This window comes from Passer domesticus, chromosome 1, assembly GCF_036417665.1.
Source record: "Passer domesticus isolate bPasDom1 chromosome 1, bPasDom1.hap1, whole genome shotgun sequence".
Taxonomy (NCBI): domain Eukaryota; kingdom Metazoa; phylum Chordata; class Aves; order Passeriformes; family Passeridae; genus Passer; species Passer domesticus.
Window position 1 is genome coordinate 35,342,650 of NC_087474.1, and position 19,571 is coordinate 35,362,220.

Here is a 19,571-nt window from a genome sequence, read left to right on the forward strand (position 1 = left end):
AAAAGTTTACTCCCAGGGGCTTCATCAAAGAAAGTCAATTATATCAACTTAGAAATATTTTACAAAAAAAATTCAAAAATCGCCCCTTTCCCCCCTTGTTTTGAAGGAGGCTACTTTTGTTTTATTTTTAGTTTTAATATTCAGATAACTCAGCTGGTCAGCCCAGTTAAACCAGCAATGTGTAAAAGTCTCATTTTCAAGCAAAAAAATTATTACCATAGCTCAGACATTCAGGTCTATTTTTCTGTAAAGTCTGTTTTTCTTTCCACACATAGAGATCATCCTCAATGACTGAAATAGATAAAAAAAATTGAGATTACATAGGAAGTGACAGTACATAGGGGAGTACGACACTAGCTCAGAATTTAGCTAAGGAGTCAGCAGGGTTCACTGAAAAAGCTTTAAACTAGATTTGAAGAGAGACATAGCCAGGCTTGACAATTGTGAAGAGAAAAACCTATGAGAAGGAAAACCTATAGCAACCACCTATGTAGAAAAAGGAGGCTTAAGAGAGGATACCCACCAGTGAGTACAAGAATCCAAAGCCACGACCACAACACAGGACAAGGGGGTCTCGCTTTTCACCCCCACTAGGATATTGAAACTATCAAATACTTTATAGATAGTGCTGTAAAGCAATGCAAGCAGTATGGGAAACAAAATGGAAAAATAAGAGACCTGTGTGCAATCACAGGGCTTTGGTCTCAATGTGATTCCAGCGATGTGGTAGGAGAGCTCCTGGCTGGAATGGTGTCCTGATGGACTAAATGCTGTTTAGGAAACACAGACCAGGAAGGTGCTGTGGTGAAGTTGCCCTCTATGTGAGACAACACATGGAATGCATTCAGCTCTGTCTTGGATGGATGATAAGTGAGTTGAGAGTTTATAGGCTAAGATAAAAAAGGGCAGACTAGCACAGGTGACACTGCTGTGGATGGACCTGATCAGGACAAGGAAGTGAACGAAGCCTTCTAGAGGCAGCCTCAAATGTACTGGTTCTTTGGGGGTCTTAAACTACCCTGAGGTGTGCTGGAGAAGGAACAGAGTAAAGCACTAACAGTCCAGGAGGTTTCTGGGAAAACGCTAAAGAAAACTGTGTGAGACAGGTAGTAGAGCATCCCACAAAGAATGGTGTGCTGGCTGCTCAGCCTTATACTAACAGGGAATGCCTTATTGGTGATGGGAATGTTGGGGGCAGCCTTGGTTTCACTGACAAGAGCAGACCACAGGAATCTCTGACCCAAGAGACCAGGGTAAAGGAATGTGGGAAGGAAGGCTTTCCATTGGTCAAGGAGGACTGGATTAGAGAACAACTAGGTAAATCTGACATCTACAAGTCCAATGGTCCTGATGGGATGCATCCAGAAGTGCCAAGAGAGCTAGAGAACACCACAGCTAGGCTGCTCATGGTCATCTCTGAAATGTCATGACCATCAGGAGAGGTGCCTGAAGGCTGGAAGAAAGCAAATGTCACCCTGGTCTTCAAAAAGGGCAGGAAGGAGGACCCAGGCAACTACTGGTCAGTCAGCCTTACCTCAATCCGTGGGAAAGTGATGGAGCACCTCATTCTGGAGGCCATCTCTACCCACATGGATGACAAGAAGTCATCAGGAGTAGTCAGTGTGGATTTACTGAAGGTAAATCAGTGAATCATGCTTGACCAACCTGACTGCTTTCTGTAATGAAACAAATACCTGGGTGGGTGAGGGGAGAGCAGGGAGTATGGTCCACTTTGACCTCAGCAAGGCTTTCAACTCTGTCTCTCACAATATCCTCATGGGCAAACTCAGGAAGAGTGGACTGGATGAGCCAACAGTGGGGTGGATTGAGAACTGGCTGAACCAGAGGGCTGTAATCAGTGGCACAGAGTTCAGTCTGTCACTACTGGTGCTCCCCAAGGTTCAATACTGGCCCCACTATTGTTTAACTTGTTCATCAGTGACTTGGATGAAGAAGCAGATGATCACTGATGACACAAAGCTGGGAGAAGTGGCCAATACTCCAGAGAGCTGTGCAACCCTTCGGAAGGACCTAAACAGGCTGGAGAGATGGGAAGAATCTGCTAAAACTCAAGAAAGGCAAATGTAGGTTCCTATACCCAGGGAGGAATAACCCCATGCAACAGCACAGGCTGTGGGTCAACCTTTGGAAACAGCTCTGCAGAGGAGGACCTGGAAGCCCTGGAGGAGAGCAAGCTGTCCATGAGGCAGCAGTTTGCCCAAGAAGGCCAAGGGAATCGTGATGTGTATCAGAAAAAGAACTGTCAGCAGAGCAAGGGAAGTGATCCTGTCCCTCTACTCAGCCCTGGTGAGGACATACCTGGAGGGCCGTGTCCAGCTCTGGGTTCGTCTCAGTAAAAAAAAAAAAAAAAAGACATGGAGCTCCTGAGACGGGTCCAGTAGAAGGTGACAAAGATGATTAAGGGACTGGAGCATTTCTCTAATAAGGAAAGGAAAGGATGAGAGAGTTGGGCCTGTTCAGCCTCAAGAAGAGATGACTGAGAGCAGACCTCTTTAATATATAAGTATCTGAAGTATATAAGTATCTGAAAAGAGGGCATCAAGAGGATGGAGCCAGGCTCTGTTCACTGGTGCCGAGCAATAGGACAGAGAGGCAATGGGCAGAAACTGATGCACAGGAAGTTCCACTTGAACATGAGGAAGAACTTTACTGTGTGAGTGACCAGGCACTGGAACACAGAGGTTGTGTAGTCTCCCTCACTGGAGATATTCAAGAACCATTTGGATGTGCCATGTGCCCTAGGATGACCCTATTGGAGCAGGAAGATTAGACCAGATGACCAGATGTGGTCGCCTGCAGACTGGCTCATTCTGTGATTTGAGTAAAAAAGGTTAATTTCGTGGTAGAAGAAGGCCTCATTCATGCTGTCCACATATTGAGAGATATCCAGCCCATCCATGAAGTAAGACAGCCATAAGTATATAACAAAACCAGCATATGCTATGATCTTTTCTGCATTCTGCACAAACAAGCATCACACAAACCACTTCATTTTGCTACTTCATACAACAAATAAAAGACATAGTAATTGTGTAGTGAAAAATCGCTCTCTACGTAAAGAAATGCCCAGACTTCGGGAGCAACATACTATCATAATCAGCATAACAAAGGCAGCATGAGAGAATGCAACTCAACTTCTAATCACGTTTTAGTTAACAGGTTGGTAGACACAACCATATGGAACAAGTAACGCCTCTTATCTGAATAAATGGAATGCACTTCAGCTGTGTGTTTGCTGTTCTTAAATTATTAAGATTATGGGTGCACTATCTACTTGAGAACAATGTAAGAAAACTAGAACATTGCGACTTCCAAAGCTCAAATACGCTCAAACACGAGGTCTCTAACATGCTTTAACTGTTCAATTTGAAAAATTTCAGAAAGAAAAAGATATACCATTAAAATTCAGTTGTAGTTCTAACAACAATATATTTTAAAAATGTAACTGAAGGCTGAAAAAGACTGAATATCAGAAAATGAAACCTTGCATCACAGGGCTTATGATAATCCTACTATGCAACCCCTTCCTTCTCCAGTCTTCCTTCCATGTATTTAATAATCTGTTAGCAGAAATTTTTGTGGAATTTGCTGTCAAAAAGAAATAGTGAGGATGATCATGTTTTCACAGAAGCAATGTTAATAATGCATGAGGAAATGCAAAATATTTAGTTGCAATTTTCTGAGCTATTTAGCGAAATATTCACTAATCTTTTGCTTCATATACAGTATTTGGGTAAAAAATAAATCCCCAAATCCTTTCCACCTAATCAGATAAATTCCTAATATGAACTTAGCAAGTAATTATTCTTTTAACTTACTCCATATATTCTCCCTTTCTCCCTTTTGAAAAGGCACTATTTTTTCTTACCTTTACCAATCAAATCTCAATGGAACAGTTCCTTGGGTAACGCTCCCTACAACTCCCATCACATCTGCAGGACCTGGTCTTCCTTTGTGCAGTTTAACCATGACCAGTTAATGGAACAACACAGCATGAAGCAAGCAATCCAGAGGTTTTCTGAAGTGTGTGGACCACAAGTTCATGACACAAATAATTAAGCAGCTGTGGAGGGGAAGACTTTCTGTTGGATCCCATACTTAACACACAAGGAATAACAGATTAAGGATATAGAAGCTGGAGACAACCTTAGCTGCAGTTAGCACAAGATGGTGGAATTCTGCACCCTGAGAGGAGGTAAGAAAGAAAAAAGCAGGATCATAAGCCCAGACTTCAGTAGAGGAGACTCTGACCTGTTCAGGGATCTGCTTGGAAGAATCACATGGCAGATGGTTATAGAGGGAAGGGTCCAGGAAAACCTAATTGTCAGGGATGTCCTCCTTCAACCTTAAGAAAAGTACATGCCAAAAACCATGAAAATGAGGAAATGTGGTAGAAGACCTAAATAGCTGAACAAGCAGCAGCTGACAGAACTCAAACACAAAAACAAATCATGCAGGAGATGGAAGCAGAGACACACAAACTGGGGTGAAGTCATATGTGAAGGGGCGTAGAGATCACAGCAGGGTCCCAAGGACCAGAGCAAACAAAACACCACCACTCTATTCTTCTGTTGAAGAATAGCACAAATGATGATCCATGGATTTACAAGCTGGTCAGCTTCACATAAATCAGCAAAAAGAATTACACCACATGCCACGCTACAGGCTAACAGCCAAGGATCTGCAGATCTTTGCAGAGAAGAACCCAGGCAATCTAGTTTTACTGCAAAGTCAAGGGAGGTGATTCTTCCTCTTTAGACAGCACTGGTGATATCCTTCTGGAGTGCTCAATACGGCTTTGGGCTCCTCAGTATAAGAAAGACATGGACTTACTGCAGTGCACCCAGCAGCAGGTCTGAAAGGTGATTAAGGGTTTGAAGCATATGAAATACGAGCAAATATTGAGAGAGCTGGGACTGTTTAGCCCATAGAGGAGAATGCTCAGGGGCTTTTATCTATTTCTAGACATTTCTGATGGGAACGAATGTAGAAAATTGAGCCAATTTCATTTAAGTGGCAACCCGTCAACAGACTAAAGTTAATGGATACGAATACAAGGAAACTAATTTAAAAATACAAAGAAATTCTTTTACTTATAAGATAATCAAAGACTGAACAGGTTGTCCAGAACAGTTGTGAAGGCTCCAGCTTTGCATATATTCAAAATCCAAAGAGATAACCTCCTTAAGAGCCTGCTCTAACTGACCCTGCACAGATATAAGAGGCTGCACTAGATGATCTCTAATGGAGTCTTCTGACCTTAAATATTATATGAATCTGTAATTTGATTTACAAGAAAGGATAAAAGGTTTTGCTCAAGTTATTTGTATACAACACTAGCATTAAAAATATATATACACATTTTCAAATATTGTCAAACACATTATTTTTCTGCTGTTTTTTTTTTAAGGCTCTGAAAGCATCGTGTGAACAAAACACTGTACTTGATAGTATGATCTTAATGAAATAATCACATAAAAATATTTATTTGACATGAGTTTTGAAAACAGAGGGTTTGAACATTCATTCATGTTTGTACCAGAACAGCAGAACTGGAAAGAAATGTTTTGTAGGGAAAAATTTGAGTAAATGTTGAAAACCAAAGATTTACAAGATGGAAGAACTAATAGAGGTGCATATGAGAAAAAGGCAAGATAAAATTTGAATTCCTGTACACAGGATGTCAACTAAGCCTTATAAATTACACATACATTTTTACCTTAAGACAGCTTTGGAACACTGAAGAAACAATGCATCACAGGGAACTAACTTAAGAAAAACCCTATCTTATTGAGCCAAACAACTAATTCTTTCCACCAATACAGGCTTTTTTTCTGCATTATTTTTTCTAGTGTCTAGAAGTTTTTAAAACAATGTTCTACTTTCTGAAGAAGATCAACAACAGTAGAAATGAGTAAATTGGAGTTAAAAGTAGTAAAACACATAATTTGCACTCCTGCTGTTGTAAAATACAGACAGAAATTTAAAGAGACAGTAAGCAATTAATAGCAGTGCATTCCATTAATCTGGCAGGAGTATTGTTATCACCACTACTAAGAACTGGGTCTGAGTATTGCTTCATGACTGCCTCCTACCCCCTTCAACTGTCTTTTTTTCACTTCTTTCTTGAACTAGCACTACGGTAGTAAGATAAAAAAATTAATAAAGTTTAACATTAACATAGCAAAAGAATTCCTGTATGCACAAGCAGCAGACTGCATAAAAGTGGTGAAAACACATGGCTAGGGAAAGGAGCTTAAAAAGGGCTACCTTCTTCAGTACATGAAGTGGTTCTCCCAAAGAGTCATCATCATTATGCTTCAGTTTAGACTGCAGAGTAGTATTTATTCAAACAATAACTAACCAATCTGTCCCAGAACAAAGGTAGCTGAAAAAGCATTTAATATTGATCTAGAAAGGATAAAATGCTCATGTTATCCATATTATTTGCATTTTCAGTGAAAGCAAAATTCAGTCACTCGGTCACAAGAGTGTTTTTTTAATTCACTTGCCCACATAAAGTGAAGTTGCCAAAGTAATTTATATTTTGCAAACTGAAAGCAAGGTGCACAATCTCTCATAAAATAAATGTGCAAAGAACCAGGAACGTCTGGTTCCTACTTTAAGAATCCACTTTAAGATTTGAATGCCTTGCAGGAAATAAAACTAACAAAGAAACAAGAAAACCACAAATCTTTTGGGTTCTTTTACTTTTTAAAAAATTAGTCCTTTTAAAAGGTTTTCTGTAATTTCCACCAGCAACAACTGCAAAAGCTGAGCTGCATCTCCTCCAAAATTGCAAACTTACACTTTATTGGTTTGCATGCATTTAGCTGTTTAGCAATATTGCCTTCCTGAGGTCAGCTTAATCCCACAATTAACAGTTTTATATCATTAACAGCCTTTTCTTCTCATTTAGAGCATTTTGCCACACACTCTTTCCATAGTGTTGGTTCACAGAGCAAAATATCTACCTTTTTGCTTCTGAATTTTTCTGAGCTCTGCTCTGTCCCAAGCCACCACCAACACATTCACCTTGATTCTCTCAAGTTAAATGACTGTAATGAACTCAGTTCACTATCAGGATTCTTTTTCTGTAAGGACCAGACTGAGCCTTCCTTTGGAAAGTAAATCTAATTTACGCTTTTTCTACAGTTCTGACATATATGTTAAGGCAAGACAACCAGAACAGTCCTATGGTCAAGACTACCCAGTAATTTTAAAAAATCACTGCCTTAAATTTACAGAAAGAAGTCAGAAAAGAAAAAGGGAAAAGATCTTTCAAAAACAGCTGTAGCCTGTAAAAGAAATTAGCATGAATGACTGTAGGGAAAATATCAGCAATAGACTTTGAAGAAATCTGGCTTGGGTCACTGAAAAGAAAACAGAGGCAGATGCTAGGCTGCCTAGCCCAGGTCACTGCAGGGAGAACAACAGCTGGTTATGTGAGTCTTGCCCAGGACTCAAGAGTTGGTGCTTGATTCTGCTCTGCAATTATTCAACACCTCCTTGATGATTTTAGTATAGGAGAAAAACTGAAAACAAGATGGATTTTTATTTTTTTTTTCGGTAGAGCTATGACAAATTGAACCATTTATTTAGCAACAATACTTTTGTGTATATCTCATAAAAAATGTTCAAATGTGGACTGGCTGCACAGATTTTCCTCTAAAATATAAGAAAGAGTTTTTCAAGTGCCCTACCAAGTTATCAATATTTTAACAGCTCTTTTAAAAGCTGTTTCATAATAGTGCAGATACTTTGAAGACCATCTATATTCACTCCATATCAACTGCAGTATATTTTAAGACATTTTATTTTCACATTCAAACAGGGGTAAGAAGAGGGAGTGTCCTCTGATCACTGTATCCACAATCACTGCTAGCTGAGAGTTAAAAAATTCCTTTTTATAACCCACCAAGCAATGTTCAATTCAACTTAGGGCAGTTGTTGATCCACCCAAGTCTTTTATTAAAACCTCTACCATTGTAATTTCTGGATTATGATACAGAAAACTGAACTCACATTACAGATACTGGTAAGCAAAAGGGAATTTTTAAAGTGAATTTTTCCATGATTGCCCAGCTCACCATTTCATGACTCATGCATTCCTTCCAATCATATTATTCATCACTCCTTTTCATGAAGGCAAGAAATTATAAATGATTACCATCTTGATTTGTCTGAGCACAGAAAAAAATATCTTTAGAATCAATGGACAACTCTACTCCATAGATCAGCTAGTTATTCAAAATATGTTTCACTAAAAATGCAGAATATGCCTTCAGATGTGCCTGTAGTTTTACTAATTGTTCCAAGAATGTATAGCATGCACGTGCATACAATAAAGGCTCTCTCTAAGAAAGAGTTTTAAGAATGGCACTTTTTTTTTAAGTGATTAAAGAGAAACAAAAGATTTAATTTTTTTGATGTTGTTACCAAAATAAACTTCTTAATTTCAAGTTATTCACTCCCAGGTAGTACAGGTATTTATTAAGAACAAGCAGGCACAGCAAGGGAAACAAAACTGTTCAGAAATTGTGAAAGAAAATGTTAAGAAAATTATCTTTTGAACCAACTCAAAAAATATATCTTGGAATACACCAGGGCAAGGAGTTTCCTAGCAGAGAAACAAAAACAAACTGTATAGGAAATGAACTGTACAGAAACAGAAAAAAGTAAAAAAGTGAATGGAAAAGTTTAAATCATATGAATTTCATGCCAAAGCTTACTATACAGAAGTTAGGTTTTGCAGTACTAATCTAAAACCTTTTGTATGAAATGTTAAAATTGAGATAAATATATTTAAATGGGACTGTCCCAGATGCCTTGGGTCTTTTGAAATTCTGGTCAACTGAAACATGGTACGAAATACACACATACTCTGACACACAGAGACGTGAGAATCAATATAAACAACAATCAAGAAAGAAAGAATAATAAATCTCTTCACACTTAATATTTTTGCTGGTTGTGTAACTACTCAAAGGATGTTTTTAATGTTTGCTTATCCTCTCAATAAGGAATGTTAAATCCAGCTATAACCATATGTCAAATGCAAGTGCCTGGGATAAAGAAATAGCCTAAAATTAATGTTTACTAAATATAATGCTGTAGAGAATATATTCATCATCTTCAATGCTACTTGTCATAAGTAATACTTGAATGGTTACAAGATCAGAATACCAGCTGAAAGGAAAAACCTACTTCGGTGAAGTCACCACACAGGGCATTGCCCTCTTCACTCAACTTCTTAACTCTTCACTGTATTGCCAGTAAGATGTTAGAGGCTCTTTCTGGTAGGCATCTTAATGCCTATGGTAAGATATTATACCTACTTATGGCAGGACAAGGTAGTCTACAAGCATGCTAACTTCATGCAAATAAGGGGCAGTTACACTAGAAAAACTGATTTTTAGCTTCTCTCCGCACTGCAGACAGAATGAACAAGACTACAATACTCTGACTACTACCACACTGCTAGTAAGTTGCATCCACAGTAGATGCGTCTTGTCAATATAGACCAACTTGCAAAGTGCTCCTTATCTAGACATCACCAAATTCATTAAAATATATTTCAATAAGAATGAGATATATTTCAATAAGAATCAGCAAAAACATTTGGGATTTGAGGATGATAAACTCAAAAAGGTATGTTTCTCAAGTTGCTAGTCATCTCTTAGGTGTTACCCATTCCCTAAAGTTAACATAAATAAAAAATTCCCCACTAAATATTGCTTAAGGTTTATATAATATTCACTACCATGACTGAAATATAACTAGCTACTGTAGTTCTCACAAGGATTTATTTCACTGCTTGCAAAAGAGGAGGCATTTCCTCTCCCAGAAATACACCAGAATATATGGACAGTTTATGTCAAGTGACTTTATGAATATCCTATAGAAGAAGTGAGAAGGGAAGATATGGTAGAATCAAAAAATATTAGATTGCAGTTTACATTGTGAACATCTGAGAAGCCATGTTTTGCATAAAAATACAAAACAATGATAACATTGCAAACAGAACAATTTACAATGTGAATGTTTAATCATGCAGACATACCTTTTAAAGTTCTTTCAGATAAAAAGGTAACATCTTTCCTACCGTGAAAACTATGTAAATAAATGCACAAATATTGTTGTAAGTAGGTAGATATTTTGATAATATAATAGAATGATTCAACTCTGTGATTGCTTTCAGATGTCCCACACAAAAGACCCTGTGCTTTTTATAACCCAAGGTTTCTACCAACATTAAGCCTGGAAATTCCTACCATCATAATATTGCTTACTATGGTTACAATATTTCTCAGAAATCCTCATCTTGCTATAGCTGCAACCTCTCTGAGTGATCCTTAGTTTGAGTCAGGAATAGCTGCTTTTTCCTTTTGGACATGCTGTAGAGTGCAATCATGGACTAGGCCTGGTAATGTCTTGCTGATTGCACCTATTCCCTCTTGCAGACATTCTCTTTCTAGGCAGTGCTGCAAAGATTTTCTGTGAAACACAAAGAATTTCTACTAGCTTGAGGCTTCTTGTTTTGTTAGGTTTTTTTAGCCAAGGTCTTACTAAGATCCATATTTCATGGGAACTTGTATTTTAAATTATATCTGTAACATCTTTTTAAAAAAATGAGACTTTCATCAGTCAGCTGTGATCAATCCTATATCCCTTAATACAGACTTCCAAAATGCCTCGCAAAGCAGCTACCCTATAAAATGAAACAGAACGTGAATATTCATTTTACAAAGCCAACGCATATGTTTGGTCACAAATAGTGGATTATTTTTCTAGTATTTCCTTCTTTTTAAACTTGTAAAGTTTGATTTGAGAGAGTGCTGATCCCTATTCTGTGAAGCAAGCTAGCATCATTAGGATGACAAAATCAAGTCTTATTGTGGCAAGAAGAAACATCATTTAGTGTCAACAACACACTGCTATTGATTTGAACTCCTCCTTGCCTCATGGGTGAAATAACAAGCTCCTACACACAGACTCTCTAAGCATACCAATAGAGGAACAAGAAAAATACTAAAAATGGCTGTATTAAAGATACAACAGGAAATATGTGAGTCATGAGATGCAAATTCTTTTATCTGTATGAAACAAATTGAAGAAGAGCTTAATATGGCTTCTGCAATTTCTATGGAGTTAGATTAGAACAGAAATATACCTACCAATAATATACCAGATTTAGGCTTCCCAACCAGTATCTCCTAACTGTTCAATACTCTCTGTGAAACAAGTCAGCTTCATGTTCATTATCTAATACTTACTAATCATTTTTTTCTAAAATGTTGCCTTATTTTAGCACCCTGGTTCATCATTTCAGCAGAAATGATTCTTTAACAATACTGGTAGGATCTCATCAAAGCAGAGCTAAGAAACTGTCAACATAGCCAGGTTGACTCTTTTCCTATTTCTGAACAGACTCCAATTCAGAAAAAAAAGAAGTATCTTTCTTTTTAAAAGATATAAAAAAGAATAAACCCATGGTCATGCAACATGAGTATAAATACCACAGTGGTTTTGGTTGCAATAGAGTTCATTTTCTTCCTCGGAAGATGGTACAGAGCTGTTTTTAGGATTTAGGATGACAACAACGTTGGTAACACACTGATGGTTTTGTTGTTGTTAAACAGTGCTCAGTCCAAGTCAAAGGACTTTTCAATGTCTCATGTTCTGCCAGTGTGGAAGTGCACAAAAAGTTGGAAGGCAGCACAGTCAGAACAGCTGATCCAAAGTAACCAAAGGGATATTCCATAACACAGAACATCATGGCCAGTGTATAAACTGGGGGGAGTTGACCAGAAGAAGGCAATCACTGCTCAAGGACAGACACAAACTGGGGGACAGTCAGCAGGTGGTGAGCAATTTTTTTTTTAAATTGTAATTCTTGGTTTTTATTCCTCCTCTCTGTTTTCTCTCTTCTCATAGCTATTATTATTATATTTTACTTTCTCTTACTTTTTATTTCAATATCTCATGGGTTTTATTATTTTCAAATCCTACTCTTCATCCCATCATGGCAGAGAGGGGAAGTTAGTGAGGGGCTACCAAGTACTTGGTTGCCAGCTGGGTTCAACCACAGCACACAACAATAGCTCCTTTTCTAGAACTTAAAGCTATGTATTTAAGCAAATCTGCAAACTAAAAAATGTAGTGAGATGAAATAGTCATCATACTTTGTGTTGTATAACTACACCCAAAATTTAAGCTAATTTCAAACATTTTTGTAGCATCAATTTAGCATGCTAGAATTCCAGTCTATCTCTTAAAACATGAACAAAGTAATATAAACGGCATAAAAAATTACTTCAAGATAACTTCCTTGTTAAAAATACTTAAGTATAGGGAACAAAGCTATTTTCATACTACATCCAGAAAATGGATGAGGTGTGAAAGAAATCTCTTGTTTAATGTGACCTTTGGCTGTACTTTCACTTGTCATCATTATGAAGTAGCTACTCTCAGTGCCAACACATAAGCTGCGTTATATTACCCCATAACAGTAGTAGCACGTCTTTCAGGGGGTGTTTCATACTTCAAGAAACTGGTGGCAGAATGCACTGACAGCACTTACCTTTGTAGCTCCTTGTAATAGGTCTTATTCAACAATAAGACCTCATTTACAAAAGGAAATAAGAGGGTACTAAATTTCAGAGAGCATATCGCATAAACTAGGATATGTTGAGGAACTCCCTTGGAGTTCTCAGCTTCAGTGAAAACATTCAAATAAGGAGAAATGTAAATTTCAGATTGGAACTCTGCCCCAAATAATAATATTCAGAGCTTTGTTACTGTGCACAGACCAAAAATACTGCATCATTAAGATCTGCAACATACTTGACTTTTCTTAACGCATGTAATTAAGAAAATATTTCTGGAAAGCAAATGAATTTGAAATTCAAGTAAGATTAATAGAACAAATACGGCAAATTTACGTTTTATACAATGGTAGCAAGCTGCAGAATAAAAATCAGTAGCTATCATTATCTAAAGCTGTTCATCTAACACCACAGAGAGAAAAACTATTGATACATACTGTACACACATTTTTATCCATGTATATAAATCAAAGGAAACAGCTTCCTTTAAGGCAAGCATATGAAGATACTAAAGCAAGATACAAATTAAATATTCATACATTCAATATTTCAAAATAAGGAATTTGGATATACACATGCATAATTTAAGTTCTATAGTGAAACCTGTCTACAGAGGCCATTTCTACTGTATTTCAACAGCATTGAAACTTGAAATGTACAATGCAGCCTTTCCACGCTGTGTTAAAACTTTAAAGTATATAGTAATTCATTTCAAGCACTAAACATAGAATAAAGGCCACATTATGCACACGGCACTTCTGCAGAGGAACTGCTGCTTTGCCCTATTCTTTACAGCTCTGAAACAGGGCTGTCAGTCCTGCAAGGTGCTTTCAGACTGCCTGAGGTACTCGCTGGGAACTGAGGCCAAATAAATAGGCAACTTCAGGAACAAAGTGGCTCACTGGCCCTGAAGAGCCCATCAGTCAGAATTGACTCCAAGTTAAATTCTGATCCCAGGCATCAGTTTTAAACTCTGCTGAGGTGGTGTCCACACCTGAAATTGGCCCCTTACACTGCCCTTATACAGTCACTTAAGCCTCTATGGAGTGAAAATGGTATTTCATACCTTTCTGATTGGCAAAGGAAAGGAACACGAAAACACGTTTCACACTATGTTGTGCTCTAGAAATTATTCTTTGTGATCACAGAACCTGAAAGTAGTTTCTGTACAATAACACAGGCATGTTAAATTTGAAGAGCTTATAAATTCCTACACATTCAAAAAATACTGGGAGAAAAAAAACCCCCTTACTAACCACCTCCTTTCCCTCAACATGTATCTCCTTCTGCATGTATCATCTAAAGATGCCACCATTCCTCCCCATGTATTTAAAACCTTGCCACTGCAAAAGAATTCTCCATATGGGTTACTAATGTGAATATTTTATTTTCTTATTAAAAGTTAAATGCATTAGTTCAAACATCAAAAGCCTCATTTTAAAAACATTCATTTTACTGGGACAAAAATATATGTTAACTTGAAGAATAATTAAAGAATACTTATTAAGGAGAAATAAAACTACTCTATTTCTACACAGTTTAAAGTAGACATTTATCTTTGCCCCTTAAAGGTCACTCATTTGATCTTGACACACCTAAGAAATCATAGAAGCTAAAACTAAGTAGGGAAAAAAGTGGTATTAAGGAATATAAAACTAAACAAAATTAGTATCTACATGGTAAATTACTTCACTGAAAACCATCTATGGATTCTGCAAAGAATATACTTTTGCCTTAGAGCTAGTACTTTAATTTTCAAGAACTAAGAAAAAAAAATCAAAACTAGTCAGTAACAATGCAGCGTCGAAAAGCAATAAACTCAAAATTAAGTTATAAATAATTTAAAGCATGTCATGAAGATGTATTAATAATTCATCAGATAAATAATTTACTAAATAATCAAATAAATAAATAATGAAATACATAAATAAATCAGCAAATAAATAATTCTGCAAAATAACCTAAACAATAAGTCACTAAAACAAATGACAAACCTACAAAACTACAATGATTTTCTAAATTCTGATAGTTTTAAATAAACAAATGTATATAAACTAGATCAATCTTTGGTGGATAGAGAAATATTTTTCACTGCTATTGGTGAATTCCAGATTACACTGCACAAGGATACAATTTTAGATTTTACAAGAGTGCAGTTTTTCCCTTGTAAATTATTAACATGATTGCTACAATACATCCTGCTCTGTATTTTACATGTAATCCCTTTATGTAGCTCATTTTTCCCCCCAAAAAATGAAAATCTCTTTACAACATTCTTAATTCACATGTTTCTTTTTTTTTCCTAGGTGCAGTACTTACAACACTGCAATAGCCTTCTTGGTGGTTCTCTTATTGTCTTCTGTAAACCTTCAGAAGTTTTGCTGCAGGGGAAAAACAAGTAGAATAACCTTAATTATTACAGATGGTATCTCATTCATTAGCAGATGACAACATTTTATTTGAAAGCACAAGAAAAGCTGTTTTATAATTCTACAAAGCAACTTAATGTGAAACAACCATTACAGTTTGCAGACTACCGAAAGTTTTTAGAAGTCTTTGGTGGAATGAGTTCAAGCAGACTGAGGCCTGTTTCTTGTATTTAAGCTGACACACAATCTGTGCAAACTGGCACTAATTCAGATGTAAAGAAAAAACCACGAGAAGGACAAAATACTTGGCTGACATCTAATGTTATCCTTGATTTTGGAAGTTCATAGTCCTTGAAAGAATAGAGTGAGATCATTTAATATCCACTATCTAAGTACATTCACAATTTAATTAGAATGCTGCACTCCAAAGCCAACATTGGTACCACAAAGGTCAAAATCCACTCTTCTCCTCAATCAATTTTCAGTCTCCATTTATTTTAATGAATAATATTGACAGTCACCACAGCTTTCTTCAAAGTGGTACTCTGTAAATATAGCAGTTGAAGAAATATGCCACAACTGTAATCATGTTACCAACTTTTATCCGTTCTGTCAAAAAGGTTTATTTGCTTTGTTCCGTAACACACATTACATACAGGAAAAAGCAAGACAGTTTTACAAACCATGCTACTGACATGGATTCTTTATCTCTGTATGGACTACAAAAACGAAGGAATACATCAAACCTGAAGTTATATTTTATATACATGCATGGGTTTTTGCTCCTTGTTTCAAAGGAAGTCAGTGTGCAGTGCTGTTTCTGGAAGCAGTATCTCAAATCACTGATGGTGCTGCTGCATTTCAGCATTTAAAAGCATAAAGGATAATTTACTCTTAAAACTACCTGGACACGTTATATTTAACAAGTCTCAAATTCTCTTTAGGGATTATAATAAGAAAACACTTTGCTTAATCATAAATTTTATATTTATCTTGGCTAAACACCATCCTTTGGATAGACTGCCATGTTTTGTCAAGAAAAATCAACACAGTGGAAATGAAGTACTTGTTCTGTTGTGTGGTCATTCAAAAGAGTATGTAGAAGTAATGTAAATGTGCACCAGCGCTGCTGATAATTTCACGCTCTCATACACTCATTTCAATTTGCTTTAAAAAGGACTATTCCTCCTGGCTAAATATAGTCATCATGAAAAAGCATACCTCCCCTTTGAGCTAATAACACTGAAAGCCTCAAGACACAACAGTACAAAAACTTCTATATTTTGAGAAACCTGAAGCACTTTCTTCTCACACTATGTTTTTCTGAAGTGGGACAAATGAGACTGGTTTTTTTATTAACGTATTCTCATTTAGTGCACAGATTTCTCCTTGAAAATGACAATTCAGTCCTACATCACATCTCTGAATCCCATCCAGCCCCCCCAAAAATCATATATATCCCAAATGCTTATTTTTTAAAAGCAATGGGACATTGTAAAAGCAGCCTATACTTTCACTTTTAAAATATGTTGAGGATTACTGGGATGTACAACAGCTCCGGAAGTTCTGGAATCAGACCTTCTATTGGAAGAACCATTTAGTCATAGAGCATTCATCTGCAGTTTTGGAGCCTCTGGTAGCACTGATTTTTCACCAATGAGTTATAGTAGAGCTAAAACTGTAGTTACAGTTACTGACGTCTTAAACCCAGATTTTTTCCTTTTAAAATTTACTCATTTTTTAATTACTTTCATGTTTAATTTGGGCTTCTAATCTGTGGTTACAGAACTCACCTCCTCACACAACTACTTCTGTCTAAGCTGTACAGTACTTCATAAAAATTTTAAATGCATCTGATTTTTTAAATAATAAAAAGTAAAAAAGTGGGTTTTTACATATTGATAAGTCTAACTAAAAACTGTAAAAGTAACTCAGTCCTACAACATTATAGGATAATTTTGAGTATGTTCTTGGTAAAAACTTTGAGTATTTCTGAATAACTTTTTAACCAGTTTCTTCTAATTGTCTCTAAGGTAAAAATCAATTCTAAAATATTGAAACATAGCAAAATGTTAAATCCCAAACTACTGAATTAACTCCTATCAGTATAAGACATAGCTCATTTGACTGTTATGACCCACATTTCCTAGTCGATTTTTAGATAAAGACAAGCAGATTATCAGCAAAGGTTTATCTCAAATTCCCACATGTACAGCATGCCACATTAAATATATGCAAATCAACTTCTTTCTCCTCTACTTTTTTTGAGCTGACAACTCATATGACCTGAAGCCATGGTTAACGATTACAATTATTTGACTTTCATATTTATACAATCGGTCATCAGATATGCATGTTAATTGATTTTAACAGATAGTTTTGTATTCTAATGATCAACGGTAAGTGTACATTTTACCAACTTCTTGATTTATAAGAAAACGAAATTTATGACAGTTTTCACAATTAATCCTTCATTTATCAATTTGCAGTATTCAGTGGGAACTTCTCAATAATATGTTAACTGCAAGTACTCCAAACTAAGAAATCTTAATTTTGGTAACTCTTCTATTGTGTTTAAAATTTATTTAAACAATGCACTGTCAATTTATTAGAACTGATGAAAGATAATTTATACTTAATTGTACTGGGCAAATAAGTAATTTACCGTTATTTAATATTGACATTTGTCCACTTAAAAGTTCATTTCTCTTTTTCAAAGAACCTTAGTAATGCATTCCTAAATTTCAATAAGCCGCCAGATGTCATATATATGACAGAGTATAACACTACATTTAAGATCCTTATTTTTTAAGTTACATGCTTAAGGCCAAAGGGTTCCTCTGTTGTCATCACTAAATATATTATCTGAACTGTTTTGGTTTGGTTTTTTACATGGCTGAAAATTTAAATTTTGCAATTACAATTTTATTTTGGATGCCCTATTTCTAGAAACAAAATAAGAAATTAAAAATTACACACATTTTCAACTGAAGAACTATCTTCTAAGATTATACAACGTGCAATCATTACCTTCCACAATTAACAGTTGTTGTTCTTTATGTCTATTCATATAAAAGAGTGGATTTTGCATCTTACTCGCAAAGATCAGATCATGTCTCGTTCTGTAGAAGGGCTCTCCCAATTCAGGCCTTAATTGCTGGTGTACTAACTGATCATGTACCAATTTTGATAAAGCAAGAGCTGCTGGATCCCTTTCTCAGCATATTTTAATACCAATACAGATATTTTAATTTCTGCAAAATGCAGGATCTTTCAATTTTCTATAAATAACTGAACGAAGTGCAGAGGCTATCCAGCTTTTATTCAGATGAGCTTTGTACACTTCAAGTTCTGCTACTATTCTCTTTTTGTCTAGTAGCTCCAATTATTTTCAAGTGAGATTTATTCACTATGAGATTGCGAGACATTCTCCACCTCAAAAAGAGACACTAGCACACTCATGTAGATACACAATGCTTATTCAAGTTCTTGCAATGGACCAGGAATAGAAGAAACTCAAAGTCACATTGCACACCCATGAAAAAACACCTTGACCCCTAAAACAGTCTTGATTTCACACTGAACATCATGAGAAAATTAGTGAATATATGATGGGTTTCTGTTGCTTACTTAAACTAAGTAAGTTTCTGTTCCTTAAACTAAGGTTAGCCAACATGACAAATATACCAATAAGGCAAATGAATTCTGTTCAATCTTTCTCTTACTGGGAAGCAATTTCTTGGCCTTCAACAGATCTTGGTTTTAATTCTGAACATAATAAGAAAGTCTGCAGGTCTGCAGAAAGAGGAAATACAATCTACTATAATCACTAACCCCATTTGAACACCACAGATATAAATGCAGAAAGACCCTAGTTTCACTTCTACAATTCAGTACTATGAGTTAAGCACCTTAAGGTGGTTAAATGTAAGGTTTATACTTTTGTAGCTGAGGCAGACCTTAAGATAAATGGAAAGGTGAAGCAAAGATCTTATACTTAGATGCGAAACTCCAATATAAACAGCCAGAAGAAAATAGTGGGAAATACAAGAAAAATACACTAATAAAATCTACATATATATTTTACATGTAAATATCTAATATTATCTAATATCTAACTTAGAAAATAGATATAATTCCTAGTTTCTAAAAATGTTTTCTATCCCGACGTTTCTTTGAACCTGACTGTTAAGAATTACAAACCCGGTCATGTCAGCTATGAAGAAAAACAAGTAAAATTTAACAACTGCATTACGTATGGGCTGACTAAGCCAAAGAAGTCCTCATCTGACTAATAAATATGGCACATTCATTTACATCACAGTAAATGGGGTTACACCAAGCTGCCAATCAGTCACTAGCGGGGTTCTGCAAGTCTCCATTTTAGGTCAGTGCTCTTCAGTGTTTCCATAATTTGGATGCAGGACTCAAAAGGTATACTACATTTGCTGACAACATGAAATTAGGAGGAGCTGTTGACTCCTTCCATAGCAGAGGGCCCTTGCAGACCCTTAGCAAATGAACATGTTCAGCAATCACCAGCTGTACGACAATTTACAAAGGCAAATGCTAG

General features: G+C 36.2%; 1 protein-coding gene across 9 annotated transcripts in view; it reads right to left on the reverse strand.

Moving 5' to 3' along the window:
* TBC1D5 (TBC1 domain family member 5) overlaps positions 1-19,571 on the reverse strand; it is a 311,934-nt gene that overhangs the window by 269,755 nt on the left and 22,608 nt on the right. For 7 of the 9 annotated variants that reach the window (XM_064413964.1, XM_064413959.1, XM_064413950.1 and 4 more), the window contains one exon: positions 14,949-15,010. The exons of the other annotated variants lie outside the window; for them this stretch is intronic. The gene's annotated coding sequence lies outside the window, so the exon portion shown is untranslated. Of the gene's footprint in view, positions 1-14,948; positions 15,011-19,571 lie in introns of those variants that run through there. 9 annotated transcript variants of the gene reach the window in all.